The 19,439-nt window shown below is 45.7% G+C and overlaps 1 long non-coding RNA gene and 1 pseudogene across 1 annotated transcript in view; both read left to right on the plus strand.

Annotated features, from left to right (window-relative positions):
• LOC143787294 (uncharacterized) overlaps positions 1-19,439 on the plus strand; it is a 101,154-nt gene that overhangs the window by 50,915 nt on the left and 30,800 nt on the right. The gene's annotated exons all lie outside the window — the stretch shown is intronic.
• LOC143787404 (uncharacterized) overlaps positions 9,443-19,439 on the plus strand; it is a 29,153-nt pseudogene continuing 19,156 nt past the window's right edge.

Here is a 19,439-nt window from a genome sequence, read left to right on the forward strand (position 1 = left end):
CAGCTACAGCGGCCAAATTTTGCACATACACACTACTAACATTAGTAGTGTGGAATATGCAAAAAAAAGGGGGATATGAGATGGTTTACTGTATGTAATCATGTCTCATATCCTGTCGGGTTTGTGCAGGAGAAGTGAAAAGCCGGCAATTGAATTACCGACTTTTCACAGATATCGCGCTGAATGAAATATAAATACAGAAAATATATATATATATATATATATATATATATATGTGTCTCAATGATATATATATATATATACAGTGGGGCAAAAAAGTATTTAGTCAGTCAGCAATAGTGCAAGTTCCACCACTTAAAAAGATGAGAGGCGTCTGTAATTTACATCATAGGTAGACCTCAACTATGGGAGACAAACTGAGAAAAAAAAAATCCACAAAATCACATTGTCTGTTTTTTTTATCATTTTATTTGCATATTATGGTGGAAAATAAGTATTTGGTCAGAAACAAACAATCAAGATTTCTGGCTCTCACAGACCTGTAACTTCTTCTTTAAGAGTCTCCTCTTTCCTCCACTCATTACCTGTAGTAATGGCTCCTGTTTAAACTTGTTATCAGTATAAAAAGACACCTGTGCACACCCTCAAACAGTCTGACTCCAAACTCCACTATGGTGAAGACCAAAGAGCTGTCAAAGGACACCAGAAACAAAATTGTAGCCCTGCACCAGGCTGGGAAGACTGAATCTGCAATAGCCAACCAGCTTGGAGTGAAGAAATCAACAGTGGGAGCAATAATTAGAAAATGGAAGACATTCAAGACCACTGATAATCTCCCTCGATCTGGGGCTCCACGCAAAATCCCACCCCGTGGGGTCAGAATGATCACAAGAACTGTGAACAAAAATCCCAGAACCACGCGGGGGGACCTAGTGAATGAACTGCAGAGAGCTGGGACCAATGTAACAAGGCCTACCATAAGTAACACACTACGCCACCATGGACTCAGATCCTGCAGTGCCAGACGTGTCCCACTGCTTAAGCCAGTACATGTCCGGGCCCGTCTGAAGTTTGCTAGAGAGCATTTGGATGATCCAGAGGAGTTTTGGGAGAATGTCCTATGGTCTGATGAAACCAAACTGGAACTGTTTGGTAGAAACACAACTTGTCGTGTTTGGAGGAAAAAGAATACTGAGTTGCATCCATCAAACACCATACCTACTGTAAAGCATGGTGGTGGAAACATCATGCTTTGGGGCTGTTTCTCTGCAAAGGGGCCAGGACGACTGATCCGGGTACATGAAAGAATGAATGGGGCCATGTATCGTGAGATTTTGAGTGCAAACCTCCTTCCATCAGCAAGGGCATTGAAGATGAAACGTGGCTGGGTCTTTCAACATTACAATGATCCAAAGCACACCGCCAGGGCAACGAAGGAGTGGCTTCGTAAGAAGAATTTCAAGGTCCTGGAGTGGCCTAGCCAGTCTCCAGATCTCAACCCTATAGAAAACCTTTGGAGGGAGTTGAAAGTCCGTGTTGCCAAGCGAAAAGCCAAAAACATCACTGCTCTAGAGGAGATCTGCATGGAGGAATGGACCAACATACCAACAACAGTGTGTGGCAACCTTGTGAAGACTTACAGAAAACGTTTGACCTCTGTCATTGCCAACAAAGGATATATTACAAGTATTGAGATGAAATTTTGTTTCTGACCAAATACTTATTTTCCACCATAATATGCAAATAAAATGATAAAAAAACAGACAATGTGATTTTCTGGATTTTTTTTTCTCAGTTTGTCTCCCATAGTTGAGGTCTACCTATGATGTAAATTACAGACGCCTCTCATCTTTTTAAGTGGTGGAACTTGCACTATTGCTGACTGACTAAATACTTTTTTGCCCCACTGTGTATATATATATATATATATATATATATATATATATATATAGTGTTTTCCCGAACATTTGAGCACATAAATCCATTAGATGTCGGTTTTGCAAGCTTGCGAGAAAATCTCGGCATACGGATGACACACGGATGTCACACGGATCATTTGATGCGAGGAAATCGCATCCTCGCACTGCACACGGATCACTGTTTTTGAAACATTTGTGCGATTCTCGGCCATGAAAAACGGACCGTTTTTTTATACGTTAAGTGTGTCCCCGGCCTAACTGAGGAACTACGAAAGAGGGCAGGCCAGTCAGAGGGGGGCAAGCACACGCTTTCTGGGGACTGCCCAGCAACTAAGCTGTCTACCTGTGGAGCGCAGAGCCCCCTGGCTTCCACAAGTGACCTTCAACCTGGTAAATTGACCTCCTGCTTTATACCTTTAAGCCTTGTATTATTATTGTTATATTGTACTCTGACTGTAACTCTTGATATATTGTGATTGTATCCCGGGGAGCTGACAGCGGATATGGCAGTGTCGTCCATTCTCGCCACATCGAGTCAGGGATTTCAGGCAGCGTTGGAAGCTGACGCTAGCCTGAAAGCTCTCAAGGAGCAGGCGGCACAGCCTCCCGGGGAGTCAGACCGCGAGCGGGTGGTCTGGGACCAGGGACAGCTGTACCGGGTAACGGTCCAGCAGGGTTCTCCGGAGGCGTGGCCCAGGGACCGACAGTTAGGGGTACCCTATCCGCTCAGAGAGAGAGAGGAGGGGGCAGAGACAGCCTCCGAGAGAGAGGAGGAGGCAGAGACAGCCTCAGAGAGGGAGGAGGGGGCAGAGACAGCCTCAGAGAGAGAGGAGGGGGCAGAGACAGCCTCAGAGAGAGAGAGGAGGAGGCAGAGACAGCCTCAGAGAGAGAGGAGGAGGCAGAGACAGCCTCAGAAAGAGAGGGGAGGGGGCAGAGACAGCCTCAGAGAGAGGAGGGGGCAGAGACAGCCTCAGAGAGAGAGGAGGAGGCAGAGACAAACTCAGAAAGAGAGGGGAGGAGGCAGAAACAGCCTCAGAGAGAGAAGGAGGAGGGGGCAAAGACAGCCTCAGAGAGAGAGAGAGGAGGGGGCAGAGACAGCCTCAGAGAGAGACAGAGGAGGCAGAGACTGCCTCAGAGAGAGGAAAAGGCAGAGACAGCCTCAGAGAGAGACGGGAGGAGGCAGATACAGCCTCAGAAAGAGAGGGGAGGAGGCAGAGACAGCCTCAGAGAGAGAAGGAGGAGGGGGCAGAGACAGCCTCAGAGAGAGAGAGGAGGGGGCAGAGACAGCCTCAGAGAGAGAGGAGGGGGCAGAGACAGCCTCAGAGAGAGACAGAGGAGGCAGAGACAGAGGAGGAGGCAGAGACAGCCTCAAAGAGAGAGGAGGAGGCAGAGTGTTGTGAATTCTGTTCTCGAGCTCTCTCCTGTGGTTATGAATGGTACTTCGGTGAGTTCTGTTCATGGACTCCCTCTGGTGGCTGTGAGTGGAGCTGCTGGTTCTGAGATTCCTTCTCCAGCTGATCTCATTCAGGTCTTGGCTGGCTGCTCTATTTAACTCCACTCAGATCGTTACTTGATGCCAGCTGTCAATGTCCTAGTACTGGTTCATTTCTCTTGGATCTTTCAGATGACCTGTTTACTTCAGCAAAAGCTAAGTCCCTGCTAGCTTATTTGTTACCACTGTGTTTTTGTCCAGCTCGCTATAATGAATTTATCTTGTTAGCTGGAAGCTCTGGGATGCAGAGTGGCACCACCGCGCCGTGAGTCGGTGCAGTGATTTCTTTTGCACACTCTGCGTGGTTTTTTGTTAGTTTTTTATGCTGACCGCAAAGATACCTTTTCTATCCTCTGTCTGTTTAGTTAGTCTGGCCTCCTATGCTGAAATCTATTTCATTCCTGTGTTTGTGACTTCCATCTTAACTTACAGTCAATATATGTGGGGGCTGCCTATTTCTTTGGGGAATTTCTCTGAGGCAAGGTAGGCTGTATTTTCTATCTTTAGGGGTAGTTAGCTCTTAGGCTGTGAAGAGGCGTCTAGGCAGAGTCAGGAACGCTCCACGGCTATTTCTAGTTGTTGTGATAGGATTAGAGGTTGCGGTCAGCAGAGCTCCCACTTCCCAGAGCTCGTCCTGTATCGCTAGTTTGCTCATCTGGTCATTTCTAGTGTTCCTAACCACCAGCCCAACATAACAGTACAGCTGGCCCGCAAAGTGTTAATGCATCTCAATAGAGGGATAAGAGAAGTTCTGAGACCATTTTTTTTCTCTCTGCAGTGTGTTTTGTATTTCTTTTCCCCTTAACCACTGGGTGGTTCAGGACACAGGTGTAGATATGGACATTCAAGGTCTGTCCTCTTGTGTGGATCAACTCACTGCAAGGGTACAAAGCATTCAAGATTATGTAGTTCAGAACCCAATGTTAGATCTATCCCCAGAAAACAAATCAGGAATTGGAATTCTGGGTTCTAAGTTTCTGAATTTCAAAAATAATTGTAGACTGTTTTTTGCTTTGAAACCCCGCTCCTCTGGTGACCCCATTCAGCAAGTAAAAATCATTTTTTTCTCTGCTACGTGGCGACCCTCAAGACTGGGCATTTTCCCTTGCGCCAGAAGATCCTGCATTGCGTAATGTAGATGCGTTTTTTCTGGCGCTTGGATTGCTTTATGATGAACCAGATTCAGTGGATCAGGCAGAGAAAATTTTGCTGGCTTTGTGTCAGGGTCAGGATGAAGCGGAGTTATATTGTCAGAAGTTCAGAAAGTGGTCTGTGCTTACTCAGTGGAATGAGTGTGCCCTGGCGGCAATTTTCAGAAAGGGTCTTTCTGAAGCCCTTAAGGATGTTATGGTGGGATTCCCCACGCCTGCTGGTCTGAATGAGTCTATGTCCTTGGCCATTCAGATCGATCGACGCTTACGTGAGCGCAAAAATGTGCACCATTTGGCGGTGTTTCCTGAGCAGAAGCCTGAGCCTATGCAATGTGATAGGACCTGGACCAGAGCTGAACGGCAAGAATACAGACGTCAGAATGGGCTGTGTTTTTACTGTGGTGACTCCACTCATGCTTTCTCTGATTGTCCTAAGCGCACTAAACGGTTCGCTAGGTCTGCCACCATTGGTACGTACATACCACACAAAGATGATACCAAGGTCGTTCATTAATTGTAGAAAAATACCAAAACTTTATTGTTTAAAATATAGTGTATGGGGGTACAGGATATGCATATGTAAAGTTGGTCACATCATAAAATGCAATACAAAAAATGGCCACGCCAAGATACGGTACCATCTATAAGAATTAACAAAAGTCAAATACAAATAAATCAAGTATAAGACACCACCCCTATAAAAGCATCCCCTTATGAGGTCAGCCAATGCTGTAATTAAGTATACTGGTATAACCACAATATTTTAAACGCTAGATGCTGGATGTTAGATTATACGGGTACATAGGTGAGCAGTCAAAATACCTAGGTATGCAGACTATTTAATGTATGAGCAACGGAATAAAGTAATGTCTACAGCTCACCCTTAGTAACCCTAATAGTTCAGCATAGTACTTTGCTATAACGATAAGTCGGAATATTTACCAGTAAGCAGGGGGGTAGGAGAGATGGACCAGTACCCAGCGCGTCCGCCCCGACGCGCGTTTCGGACCTTCCTTCTTCGGGGGGCCTGTGTGTAACCATACTAGAGCCTCTTTTATATGTCCACTGCAGCTGCGATAATCACAGCGAGAAGACCGGAAGTGATGCGCCGCACCTTCTGATGACGCGCACCTCCCCATGACAACCGAGACGCTGGAAGGCGTCGGCGTCACATGACCGCAGGTCCGAGGACACCGCTGATCACAGAAAGACGCCAAAGGCCTCCCAGGGTAACGGAAGCAGGAGGAGGCGCGCGTCAAAGTGCGGGACACCTACGGTATCATAGTCAGACCAAATTAAGAGTGAGGTATCATTTTATCAGAATCAGATCACGGAGACATAGATATAGGAACACATATAAGGTATAGTCACCCAGAATTGATACAAAGAGAAATATATATGGACCTAAATAAAGAATGTATAACCACAATTAACATAAACCGGCAAGATTATAAGTCATAGTTCACAACACCAATTCTTATATGGTTTCTCCGACTGGTCCCATATTCATACGTCTCCAGCTTCATCATAGATGTCAAATAATCACATTGTGGTTGAGAGAGCAATTAGCTCATATTATTCGAGGCTGCAAAGCGTGGTATACATAAAATTCCATGTAACACTATAATTAAAAAGTGAATAAAAACAAAAATTAAAAATATTGCATAAAGAGGCTGATTACAAATATGCAAATGCCAAGGCAAAAGATAAAGTGGTATTAATAACAGGCTACCGATCATAGAAATGGGGTAAAACTGGGGCTAAAGAGGGACCTCTCCCTGCCGGATCAACTGTCGTCGGTGGGCCGCGTCCTTTCATGGACGCGGTACATCGACGACATTTTATTAATCTGGCAGGGGTCACGTGAACAGCTTGAAGTCTTTATGTCATCCTTGAATACTAACGACCGTAACATTTTTGTTACTTATAAATGGGATGAAGAGAAAATTGAATTCCTAGATGTTACACTTAAACGGGACGTGCAGGGAGAGATACAAACAAACATCTTTCGAAAACCCACCGCTACCAATCTACTTCTCCATGCTGCCTCCTCCCACCCTGGTCACATGATCCAGTCGGTCCCCACCGGACAATTTTTGCGGCTCCGTAGATTGTGTTCCACAGATAGCGATTTTATGGTACAAGCCGAAGATCTCAAACAGAGATTGAGGGAACGTAATTATAGCAATCGACAAATCAAAAAAGCCTTTAACAGGGCTAAACATACGCCTAGAAGTTCCCTCCTATATGGAAGGAGAGACCATAAGGAACAAGAGGTGGTCCGCTTTGTGACCAACTTCCACTCGCATTTCCCACATATGAGAAGGGCACTGGAAAGATCCTGGCATATCTTAAGAGCTGACCCCATTGTGGCCAGGTTTTTGCCTGAAAGGGCATCTATTACAGCAAGACGAGCTAAAAATCTCCACGATTACCTGGTACATAGCCATTATGTGGGGGAACCTAAAACCACCTTTTTGAATGCCAGTATAAAGAGAAATGGATGTGCCCCCTGTGGTCGCTGCATAGCCTGCCCCAATGTTGATTCTTGCTGTACATTTACAAATGCAAGTGGCTCCCGACAATTTGAAATCAGGAAGAAGATTTCTTGTTTTGATAGATATGTTATCTATTATGCAGTATGCCCCTGCAAGAAAATCTATGTTGGCCTGACTACAAGACAGTTTAAAATACGCATTAGGGAGCACGTCAGGGGTATTGAAGCTGCAGCGACCCAGGAGGACATATCCATGTTAAAAACGCTCCCGCGCCATTTTAGGGAATATCATGATTGCGATGGGAGTCTCTTGAGGGTTCGAGCCATCGATATGTTGGAGGTTGGGATCCGGGGTGGTGATGCGTCTAAGAGGTTGGCACAAATGGAGTCCAGATGGATTTGGACCCTTGATACGGTCCATCCATCTGGACTCAATGAAAATATAAGTTTTACCCCATTTCTATGATCGGTAGCCTGTTATTAATACCACTTTATCTTTTGCCTTGGCATTTGCATATTTGTAATCAGCCTCTTTATGCAATATTTTTAATTTTTGTTTTTATTCACTTTTTAATTATAGTGTTACATGGAATTTTATGTATACCACGCTTTGCAGCCTCGAATAATATGAGCTAATTGCTCTCTCAACCACAATGTGATTATTTGACATCTATGATGAAGCTGGAGACGTATGAATATGGGACCAGTCGGAGAAACCATATAAGAATTGGTGTTGTGAACTATGACTTATAATCTTGCCGGTTTATGTTAATTGTGGTTATACATTCTTTATTTAGGTCCATATATATTTCTCTTTGTATCAATTCTGGGTGACTATACCTTATATGTGTTCCTATATCTATGTCTCCGTGATCTGATTCTGATAAAATGATACCTCACTCTTAATTTGGTCTGACTATGATACCGTAGGTGTCCCGCACTTTGACGCGCGCCTCCTCCTGCTTCCGTTACCCTGGGAGGCCTTTGGCGTCTTTCTGTGATCAGCGGTGTCCTCGGACCTGCGGTCATGTGACGCCGACGCCTTCCAGCGTCTCGGTTGTCATGGGGAGGTGCGCGTCATCAGAAGGTGCGGCGCATCACTTCCGGTCTTCTCGCTGTGATTATCGCAGCTGCAGTGGACATATAAAAGAGGCTCTAGTATGGTTACACACAGGCCCCCCGAAGAAGGAAGGTCCGAAACGCGCGTCGGGGCGGACGCGCTGGGTACTGGTCCATCTCTCCTACCCCCCTGCTTACTGGTAAATATTCCGACTTATCGTTATAGCAAAGTACTATGCTGAACTATTAGGGTTACTAAGGGTGAGCTGTAGACATTACTTTATTCCGTTGCTCATACATTAAATAGTCTGCATACCTAGGTATTTTGACTGCTCACCTATGTACCCGTATAATCTAACATCCAGCATCTAGCGTTTAAAATATTGTGGTTATACCAGTATACTTAATTACAGCATTGGCTGACCTCATAAGGGGATGCTTTTATAGGGGTGGTGTCTTATACTTGATTTATTTGTATTTGACTTTTGTTAATTCTTATAGATGGTACCGTATCTTGGCGTGGCCATTTTTTGTATTGCATTTTATGATGTGACCAACTTTACATATGCATATCCTGTACCCCCATACACTATATTTTAAACAATAAAGTTTTGGTATTTTTCTACAATTAATGAACGACCTTGGTATCATCTTTGTGTGGTATGTATCTAGTTTTGATGATGGGTTGGAATAGTCCAGACACTTTTTCCACATTATCGTGTTATTAACTCTATAAAATGTGTGGTTGTTGCTTTAAAACGTATGGTTCACCATTGGTACGGTACAGCCAAAATTTATTTTGTCCGTTACTCTGATTTGTTCTCTGTTGTCCTATTCTGTTATGGCATTTGTGGATTCAGGCGCTGCCCTGAATTTGATGGACTTGGAGTTTGCCAGGCGCTGTGGTTTTTTCTTGGAGCCCTTACAGTATCCTATTCCATTGAGAGGAATTGATGCTACGCCTTTGGCCAAGAATAAGCCTCAGTACTGGACTCAATTGACCATGTGCATGGCTCCTACACATCAGGAGGATATTCGCTTTTTGGTGTTGTATAATCTGCATGATGTGGTCGTTTTGGGTTTGCCATGGCTACAGGTCCATAATCCTGTATTGGATTGGAAATCAATGTCTGTATCCAGTTGGGGTTGTCAAGGGGTACATGGGGATGTCCCATTGTTGTCTATTTCGTCCTCCCATCCTTCTGAAGTCCCTGAGTTCTTGTCAGATTACCGGGATGTATTTGAGCCCAAATCCAGTGCCCTACCTCATCATAGGGATTGCGATTGTGCTATTAATTTGATTACTGGTAGTAAGTTTCCGAAGGGCCGACTGTTCAATTTATCTGTGCCAGAACACTCTGCAATGCGGAGTTATATAAAGGAGTCCTTGGAGAAAGGGCATATTCGCCCGTCGTCGTCACCGTTGGGAGCAGGGTTCTCTTTTGTGGCCAAGAAGGATGGTTCTCTGAGACCTTGTATAGATTACCGCCTTCTTAATAAAATCACCGTCAAATTTCAGTACCCTTTGCCGCTACTGTCTGATTTGTTTGCTCGGATTAAGGGAGCTAGCTGGTTCACCAAGATAGATCTTCGAGGGGCGTATAATCTTGTGCGTATTAAACGGGGCGACGAATGGAAAACAGCATTTAATACGCCCGAGGGCCATTTTGAGTACTTGGTGATGCCATACGGGCTTTCTAATGCTCCATCTGTGTTTCAGTCCTTTATGCATGACATCTTCCGAAAGTACCTGGATAGATTCATGATTGTATATTTGGATGATATTTTGGTCTTTTCGGACGATTGGGAGTCTCATGTGAAGCAGGTCAGAATGGTGTTCCAGGTCCTTCGTGCTCATTCCTTGTTTGTGAAAGGGTCTAAATGTCTCTTTGGAGTTCAGAAGGTTTCATTTTTGGGCTTCATTTTTTCCCCTTCTACTATCTAGATGGACCCTGTTAAAGTTCAGGCCATTTATGATTGGACTCAGCCTACTTCTGTGAAGAGCCTTCAGAAATTTCTGGGCTTTGCTAATTTTTACCGTCGCTTCATCGCTAATTTTTCTAGTGTTGTTAAACCATTGACTGATTTAACCAAGAAAGGTGCTGATGTGGTCAATTGGTCCTCTGCGGCCGTTGAGGCTTTTTAGGAGCTGAAGCGTCGTTTTTCTTCTGCCCCTGTGTTGTGTCAGCCAGATGTTTCGCTCCCGTTTCAGGTCGAGGTGGATGCTTCTGAGATTGGAGCAGGGGCTGTTTTGTCTCAAAGAGGTTCTGATGGCTCTGTAATGAAACCATGTGCTTTCTTTTCTAGAAAGTTTTCGCCTGCTGAGCGCAATTATGATGTGGGTAATCGAGAGTTGTTGGCTATGATGTGGGCGTTTGAGGAGTGGCGACATTGGCTGGAAGGAGCCAAACATCGCGTGGTGGTCTTGACGGATCACAAGAATCTGACTTATCTCGAGTCTGCCAAGCGTTTGAATCCTAGACAGGCTCGATGGTCGCTGTTTTTCTCCCGCTTCAATTTTGTGGTTTCGTACCTTCCGGGTTCTAAGAATGTGAAGGCTGATGCCCTTTCTAGGAGTTTTGTGCCTGATTCTCCGGGAGTTCCTGAGCCGGCTGGTATTCTCAAAGAGGGGGTAATTTTGTCTGCCATCTCCCCTGATTTGCGGCGGGTGCTGCAGGAGTTTCAGGCTGATAGACCTGACCGTTGCCCATCGGAGAAGCTGTTTGTCCCTGATAGATGGACTAGTAGAGTTATCTCTGAGGTTCATTGTTCGGTGTTGGCTGGTCATCCTGGAATCTTTGGTACCAGAGATTTGGTGGCTAGATCCTTTTGGTGGCCTTCCTTGTCATGAGATGTGCGTTCTTTTGTGCAGTCCTGTGGGACTTGTGCTTGGGCTAAGCCCTGCTGTTCTCGTGCCAGTGGGTTGCTTTTGCCCTTGCCGGTCCCAAAAAGGCCCTGGACGCATATTTCCATGGATTTTATTTCAGATCTCCCTGTCTCTCAGAGGATGTCAGTTATCTGGGTGGTTTGTGATCGCTTCTCTAAGATGGTCCATTTGGTACCTTTGCCTAAATTGCCTTCCTCCTCTGATTTGGTTCCATTGTTTTTCCAGCATGTGGTTCGATTACATGGCATTCCGGAGAACATCGTGTCGGACAGAGGTTCCCAGTTTGTTTCAAGATTTTGGCGGTCCTTTTGTGCTAAGATGGGCATTGATTTGTCTTTTTCTTCAGCTTTCCATCCTCAGACAAATGGCCAAACCGAAAGAACCAATCAGACTTTGGAAACATATCTGAGATGCTTTGTTTCTGCTGATGAGGATGATTGGGTGTCCTTCTTGCCTTTGGCTGAGTTCGCCCTTAATAATCGGGCCAGCTCGGCTACTTTGGTTTCACCTTTTTTCTGTAATTCTGGTTTCCACCCTCATTTTTCTTCAGGACAGGTTGAGCCTTCGGACTGTCCTGGTGTGGATTCTGTGGTGGACAGGTTGCAGCAAATTTGGACTCATGTAGTGGACAATTTGACATTGTCCCAGGAGAAGGCTCAACGTTTCGCTAACCGCCGTCGCTGTGTTGGTCCCCGACTTCGTGTTGGGGATTTGGTTTGGTTGTCGCATCGTTTTGTTCCTATGAAGGTTTCATCTCCTAAGTTTAAGCCTCGTTTCATTGGTCCTTAAAAGATTTCTGAAATTATTAATCCTGTGTCATTTCGTTTGGACCTTCCAGCTTCTTTCTCCATCCATAATGTGTTCCATAGGTCGTTGTTGCGGAGATATGTGGCTCCTATGGTTCCCTCCGTTGATCCTCCTGCCCCGGTGTTGGTTGAGGGGGAGTTGGAGTATGTGGTGGAGAAGATTTTGGATTCTCGTATTTCGAGACGGAAACTTCAGTATCTAGTCAAGTGGAAAGGTTATGGTCAGGAGGATAATTCCTGGGTGGTTGCCTCTGATGTTCATGCTGCCGATCTTGTTCGTGCCTTTCATTTGGCTCACCCGGAGCGGCCTGGAGGCTCTGGTGAGGCTTCGTTGACCCCTCCTCAAGGGGGGGGTACTTGTTATGATCCTTAGTGGTTGAGGATCACAAATTACTCCAGCTAAGTAACAAACATAGGACAAGCTCTAGGGAGGTGGCAAACTGGACTGACCGCAAATCTGAACCTATCCAAACACACTAGAAGTAGCCGGTGAACGTGCCTAAAAATCCTAGACGTCTCAAGCCAGCCTGAGGAACTAACTACCCCTAGAGAGAAAGAAAGACCTCTCTTGCCTCCAGAGAAATAATCCCCAAAGATATAGAAGCCCTCAACAAATAATAACGGTGAGGTAAGAGGAAGGCACATACACAGGGGTGAAAACAGATTCAGCAAATGAGGCCCACTAATACTAGATAGCAGAAAATAGTAAAGGGGTCTGTGCGGTCAGTAAAAAACCCTTACAAAATATCCACACTGAGATTTCCAGAACGCCCACACCAACTAATGGTGTGGGGGGAGAAACTCAGTCCCCTAGAGCAACCAGCAAGTGAGGAGATCACATCTTAGCAAGCTGGACAAGAAATATGATGAATGCTGATAATCAAAAAATGAACGGACAAAAACTTAGCTTGTCTTGGAGAGGCTGGGAGCAAGGTAATCACAAGGAATCTGAAGAGCACTGAATACATTGATAGCAGGCAAGGAACTGAGTATCCAGGTGAGCTAAATAGGAAACCAACCAAGGATAACAAACCAGCTGATGCAGCCAACCTGCAGAAAGACAACACTACACAGTACCGCTTGTGACCACTAGAGGGAGCCTAAAAATAGAGTTCACAACAGTACCCCCCCCCCTTGAGGAGGGGTCACCGAACCCTCATCAAGACCCCCAGGGAGATCAGGATGAGCCGCGTGGAAGGCACGAACCAAATCGGCCGCATGAACATCAGAGGCGACAACCCAGGAATTATCCTCCTGACCATAGCCCTTCCACTTCACCAAATACTGAAGACCGTCTAGAGATACGAGAATCCAAAATCTTCTCCACCACGTACTCCAATTCTCCCTCGACCAGCACCGGAGCAGGAGGCTCAACAGAAGGAACCACAGGTACCACACACCTCCGCAACAAAGACCTATGGAACACATTATGAATGGCAAACGATGCTGGGAGATCCAAACGAAAAGACACCGGGTTAAGGATTTCCAAGATCTTATAAGGACCGATGAAGCGAGGCTTGAATTTAGGAGAGGAGACCTTCATAGGAACATACCGAGAAGACAGCCACACCAAATCCCCAACACGAAGTCGGGGACCCACACCGCGGCGGCGGTTGGCAAAGCGCTGAGCCTTCTCCTGTGACAACCTCAAATTGTCCACCACATGGTTCCAAATCTTCTGCAACCTATCCACCACAGAATCCACCCCAGGACAGTCAGAAGACTCAACCTGACCCGAGGAAAAACGAGGATGGAAACCAGAATTGCAGAAAAAAGGCGAAACCAAAGTAGCAGAACTAGCCCGATTATTAAGGGCAAACTCGGCCAATGGCAAAAAAGTCACCCAATCATCCTGATCAGCAGAAACAAAACATCTCAAATAAGTTTCCAACGTCTGATTAGTTCGCTCGGTTTGGCCATTAGTCGTCTGAGGATGGAAGGCCGCCGAAAAAGATAAATCAATGCCCATCTTAGCACAAAAAGTCCGCCAAAACCTGGACACAAACTGGGATCCTCTATCAGACACAATATTTTCAGGAATGCCGTGCAAGCGAACCACATTCTGAAAAAATAGAGGAACCAAATCGGAGGAGGAAGGCAACTTAGGCAAGGGCACCAAATGGACCATCTTGGAAAAACGATCACACACCACCCAGATGACAGACATTTTCTGAGATACTGGAAGATCCGAAATAAAATCCATGGAAATGTGCGTCCAAGGCCTTTTCGGGACAGGCAAAGTCAAAAGCAAACCGCTGGCATGAGAACAGCAAGGCTTAGCCCGAGCACAAATCCCACAAGACTGCACAAAGGAACGCACATCCCGCGACAAGGAAGGCCACCAGAAGGACCTAGCCACCAAATCTCTGGTACCAAAAATCCCAGGATGACCCGCCAACACCGAAGAATGAACCTCGGAAATAACTCTGCTGGTCCATCTATCCGGGACAAACAGTCTCTCTGGTGGACAACGGTCAGGTCTATCCGCCTGAAATTTCTTCAGCACTCGTCGCAAATCTGGGGAAATGGCAGACAAAATCACTCCCTCTCTGAGAATACCAGCCGGCTCAGAAACTCCCGGAGAGTCAGGCACAAAACTCCTAGAAAGTGCATCAGCCTTCACGTCCTTCGAACCAGGCAGGTATGAGACCACGAAGTTGAAACGGGAGAAAAACAGCGACCAACGAGCCTGTCTAGGATTCAGGCGCTTGGCAGATTCGAGGTAAATCAGGTTTTTGTGATCAGTCAAGACCACCACATGATGTTTAGCTCCTTCGAGCCAATGTCGCCACTCCTCAAATGCCCACTTCATAGCCAACAACTCCCGATTACCAACATCATAATTCCGCTCGGCAGGCGAAAACTTTCTTGAAAAGAAAGCACATGGCTTCATCACAGAGCCATCAGCTTCTCTGTGACAAAACAGCCCCTGCTCCAATCTCAGAAGCATCAACCTCGACCTGGAAGGGGAGAGAGACATCTGGTTGACATAAGACTGGAGCTGAAGAAAACCGGTGCTTCAGTTCCCGAAAGGCCTCCACGGCCGCAGGAGACCAATTAGTCACATCAGAACCCTTCTTGGTCAAATCCGTCAAAGGTTTAACCACGCTAGAAAAATTAGCGATGAAACGACGGTAAAAATTAGCGAAACCCAAGAACTTCTGAAGACTCTTAACAGACGTAGGCTGAGTCCAGTCATGAATAGCCTGGACCTTGACTGGGTCCATCTCCACAGTAGAAGGAGAAAAAATAAAACCCAAAAAGGAGACCTTCTGTACTCCGAAGAGGCATTTTGAGCCCTTCACAAATAAAGCATTAGCACGCAGGACCTGAAACACCATCCTGACCTGCTTCACATGGGACTCCCAATCATCAGAAAAGACCAAAATGTCATCCAAATAAACAATCATAAATTTATCCAGATATTCTCGGAAGATGTCATGCATGAAGGACTGAAACACAGCAGGAGCATTAGAGAGTCCAAAAGGCATCACTAAGTACTCAAAATGGCCTTCGGGCGTATTAAATGCTGTTTTCCATTCATCTCCCTGCTTAATGCGCACAAGGTTATACGCACCACGGAGATCTATCTTAGTGAACCAACTGGCCCCCTTAATCCGAGCAAACAAATCAGACAATAGTGGCAAAGGATACTGAAATTTGACTGTGATTTTATTCAGAAGACGATAATCTATACAAGGTCTCAAAGAACCGTCCTTGGCCACAAAAAAAAATCCTGCACCAAGAGGGGAAGAGGATGGGCGAATATGTCCCTTCTCCAAAGACTCCTTTATATAACTCGGCATCGCGGCACGCTCTGGTATAGACAAATTAAAAAGTCGTCCCTTAGGGAATTTACTACCAGGAATTAAATTTATAGCACAGTCACAATCCCTATGAGGGGGCAGGGCACTGGACCTGGGCTCATCAAATACATCCTGGTAGTCAGACAAAAACTCAGGGACCTCAGAAGGAGTGGAAGAAGCAATAGACACCAACGGAGCATCGCCATGAATTCCCTGACAACCCCAACTTGTCACAGACATAGCTTTCCAATCTAAAACTGGATTATGAGCCTGCAGCCATGGCAGACCCAAAACGACAACATCATGCAAATTATGCAGAACGAGAAAGCAAATCACCTCCTGATGTACGGGAGTCATGCACATGGTCATTTGCGTCCAATACTGAGGCTTATTCTCAGCCAATGGCGTAGCATCAATTCCCCTCAGAGGAATAGGAAATTCCAAAGGCTCCAGGACAAAACCACAGCGCCTGGCAAACAACAAATCCATCAGATTCAGGGCAGCACCCGAATCCACAAAAGCCATAACCGAGTAGGACGACAAAGAACAAATCAAAGTAACAGACAAAATAAATTTAGGCTGTATCGTACCAATGGTGACAGGTTTAGCGATTATTTTTTAACGTTTAGAGCATGCTGAGATAACATGAGTAGAATCACCACAGTAAAAGCACAACCCATTTTGACGTCTATGACTTTGTCGCTCAATTCTGGTCAGAGTTCGGTCACATTGCATAGACTCAGGTCTCTGTTCAGAAAACACCGCCAAAGGATGAGCAGATTTGCGCTCCCGCAAACGCCGATCAACCTGAATGGCTAAAGCCATAGAATCACTCAGACTTGTAGGGGTGGGAAACCATAATATTATATTATAATAATAATAATAATATTCTTAACGGCCTCAGAAAGACCTTCTCTGAAATTTGCAGCCAGGGCACACTCATTCCATTGAGTAAGCACCGACCATTTCCGAAATTTTTGACAATACACCTCTGCTTCATCCTGACCTTGAGAGATAGCCAGCAACGCTTTTTCTACCTGTTTCTCAAGATTAGGCTCCTCATAAAGCAGTCCAAGAGCCAGAAAAAATGCATCTACATTAAGCAATGCAGGATCTCCTGGCGCCAGAGAGAGAGCCCAATCTTGAGGGTCGCCACGCAACAAGGAGATAACAATTTTAACTTGCTGAGCGGAATCACCAGAGGAACGAGGTCTCAGAGACAGAAATAACTTACAATTATTCTTAAAATTCTGAAACCTAGATCTATCTCCAGAAAACAACTCAGGAATGGGTATCTTTGGTTCTGACATAGGGCTATGAATAACAAAATCCTGAATACTTTGCACCCGTGCAGTAAGATGATCCACACTAGAAGTCAGAGTCTGAACATTCATGTCTGCAGCTGAGCTCAAAACCACCCAGAGTTCAAGGGGATGAAAGAAGCTAAACAGACTGCAGCAAAGGAAAAGCGGGAGGAAAAAAAAAAAAAAAATGTACTCAGGTCTTCTTTTTATCCCACTTCTGCGATGCATTAAACACTTTTTTGGCCTGCTATACTGTTATGATCCTTAGTGGTAGAGGATCACGAATTACTCCAGCTAAGTAACAAACATAGGACAAGCTCTAGGGAGGTGGCAAACTGGACTGACCGCAAATCTGAACCTATCCAAACACACTAGAAGTAGCCGGTGAACGTGCCTAAAAATCCTAGACGTCTCGAGCCAGCCTGAGGAACTAACTACCCCTAGAGAGAAAGAAAGACCTCTCTTGCCTCCAGAGAAATAATCCCCAAAGATATAGAATCCCCCAACAAATAATAACTGTGAGGTAAGAGGAAGGCACATACACAGGGGTGAAAACAGATTCAGCAAATGAGGCCCACTAATACTAGATAGCAGAAAATAGTAAAGGGGTCTGTGCGGTCAGTAAAAAACCCTTACAAAATATCCACACTGAGATTTCAAGAACCCCCGCACCAACTAACGGTGTGGGGGGAGAAACTCAGTCCCCTAGAGCAACCAGCAAGCGAGGAGATCACATCTTAGCAAGCTGGACAAGAAACTTGATGAATGCTGATAATCAAAAAATGAACGGACAAAAACTTAGCTTGTCTTGGAGAGGCTGGGAGAAAGGTAATCACAAGGAATCTGAAGAGCACTGAATACATTGATAGCAGGCAAGGAACTGAGTATCCAGGTGAGCTAAATAGGAAACCAACCAAGAATAACGAACCAGCTGATGCAGCCAACCTGCAGAAAGACAACACTACACAGTACCGCTTGTGACCACTAGGGTTGAGCGACTTTCATTTTTTTAAGATCGAGTAGGGTTTTGGGAAACCCGATTTTGTCCAGAGTCGAGTCGAGTGCAGTCGGCCGATTATCGCTAAAAATCGGGGATCGACCGAAACACGAAACCCAATGCAAGTCAATGGGGAAGCATAGTCGGCAGTGAGTGGAGGCCAGGAAAACACCTACAGTGCCCATTTTAATGCCAAAAACATCCATTCTTGTTTCTGAAGCTTGCCAATCTTAATTAACTGTATAATAATAGTTGGGCATAGGGAATTGGGGGAAAGTTGTGGGGGGAGTAGGGCTGGCTCAAGTTTTTCGTGGGCCCAGGAAATGCGGACTACGTCACGGCGGTGTTGCAGGGAAAGGTAAGTATTTAAAAGTTGCAAGTGCTGTGATCCTGAGCAAGCAGGGGGGGGGCCCACTCGTTCGCATTGCCACTGGCACAGGGCCCCTCAAAGTACGGCGGTGTGTTTGCATGGCGGGGGCGCCTCCCACCAGCAGCGACACTTTTGCGTACTCTGAGGGGCCCTGTGCCAGTGACGTCGCCAACGAGTATGCCCCCCCACCTGATGAAGGAACCTGCACTTTCATCTGCACCTTCCTCTTTGTCCCTGTGTAAGGTGGTATAACATGCGGGAAGGGGAACCTTACTTTCAGCAGGGACAGATTCTGGCTGTGTAGAGTACAAGGGGAATGTAGTGGTCTAGGTCAATGTACCAGCAGACTCATTTAGCAGTGGCTGGGCAATGGGCAGGATGAGGAGGAAACAGATATAGGGCCAAAGAATAAAGTAGGCTACATGCAGTTCAAAATTGGTAACAGGACTAAACAGGCGGCATTGCTTTGTTCAGTGGAGTAGCAAACCCAAGAGCAGCAGACACTGTTTCAAGGGCCTAACCACACTAGTAGGCCAAATGCAGTTTAATATCTGATAGTATAGGGCGAAAGCCAGAATGTGGAAGCTCAGCTTTGTTCAGTTGAGGACAACACCAGGGAGGGGCAGACACCTTTAGTAGGCCGGAAAAGCCTATTGCATTTTTTAAAATGGTAATTTGGAGCAGAAGGTTGAAGCTCAGCTTTATTTAGTTGAGGGCAACACCAGGGAGGGGCAGAAGCCGTTAGTAGGCCCTAACCACCATTTTTTTTTTTTTTAAAACCACTTAATGAGAGCCGGAAGGTTGAAGCTCAGCTTTATTTAGTTGAGGACAACACCAGGGAGGGGCAGAAGCCGTTAGTAGGCCCTAACCACCATTTTTTTTTTAAAACCACTTAATGAGAGCCGGAAGGTTGAAGCTCAGCTTTATTTAGTTGAGGACAACACCAGGGAGGGGCAGAAGCCGTTAGTAGGCCCTAACCACCATTTTTTTTTTTTTTAAAACCACTTAATGAGAGCCGGAAGGTTGAAGCTCAGCTTTATTTAGTTGAGGACAACACCAGGGAGGGGCAGAAGCCGTTAGTAGGCCCTAACCACCATTTTTTTTTTAAAACCACTTAATGAGAGCCGGAAGGTTGAAGCTCAGCTTTATTTAGTTGAGGACAACACCAGGGAGGGGCAGAAGCCGTTAGT

Source organism: Ranitomeya variabilis, chromosome 8 (assembly GCF_051348905.1).
Source record: "Ranitomeya variabilis isolate aRanVar5 chromosome 8, aRanVar5.hap1, whole genome shotgun sequence".
In the NCBI taxonomy this organism is placed as follows: Eukaryota; Metazoa; Chordata; class Amphibia; order Anura; family Dendrobatidae; genus Ranitomeya; species Ranitomeya variabilis.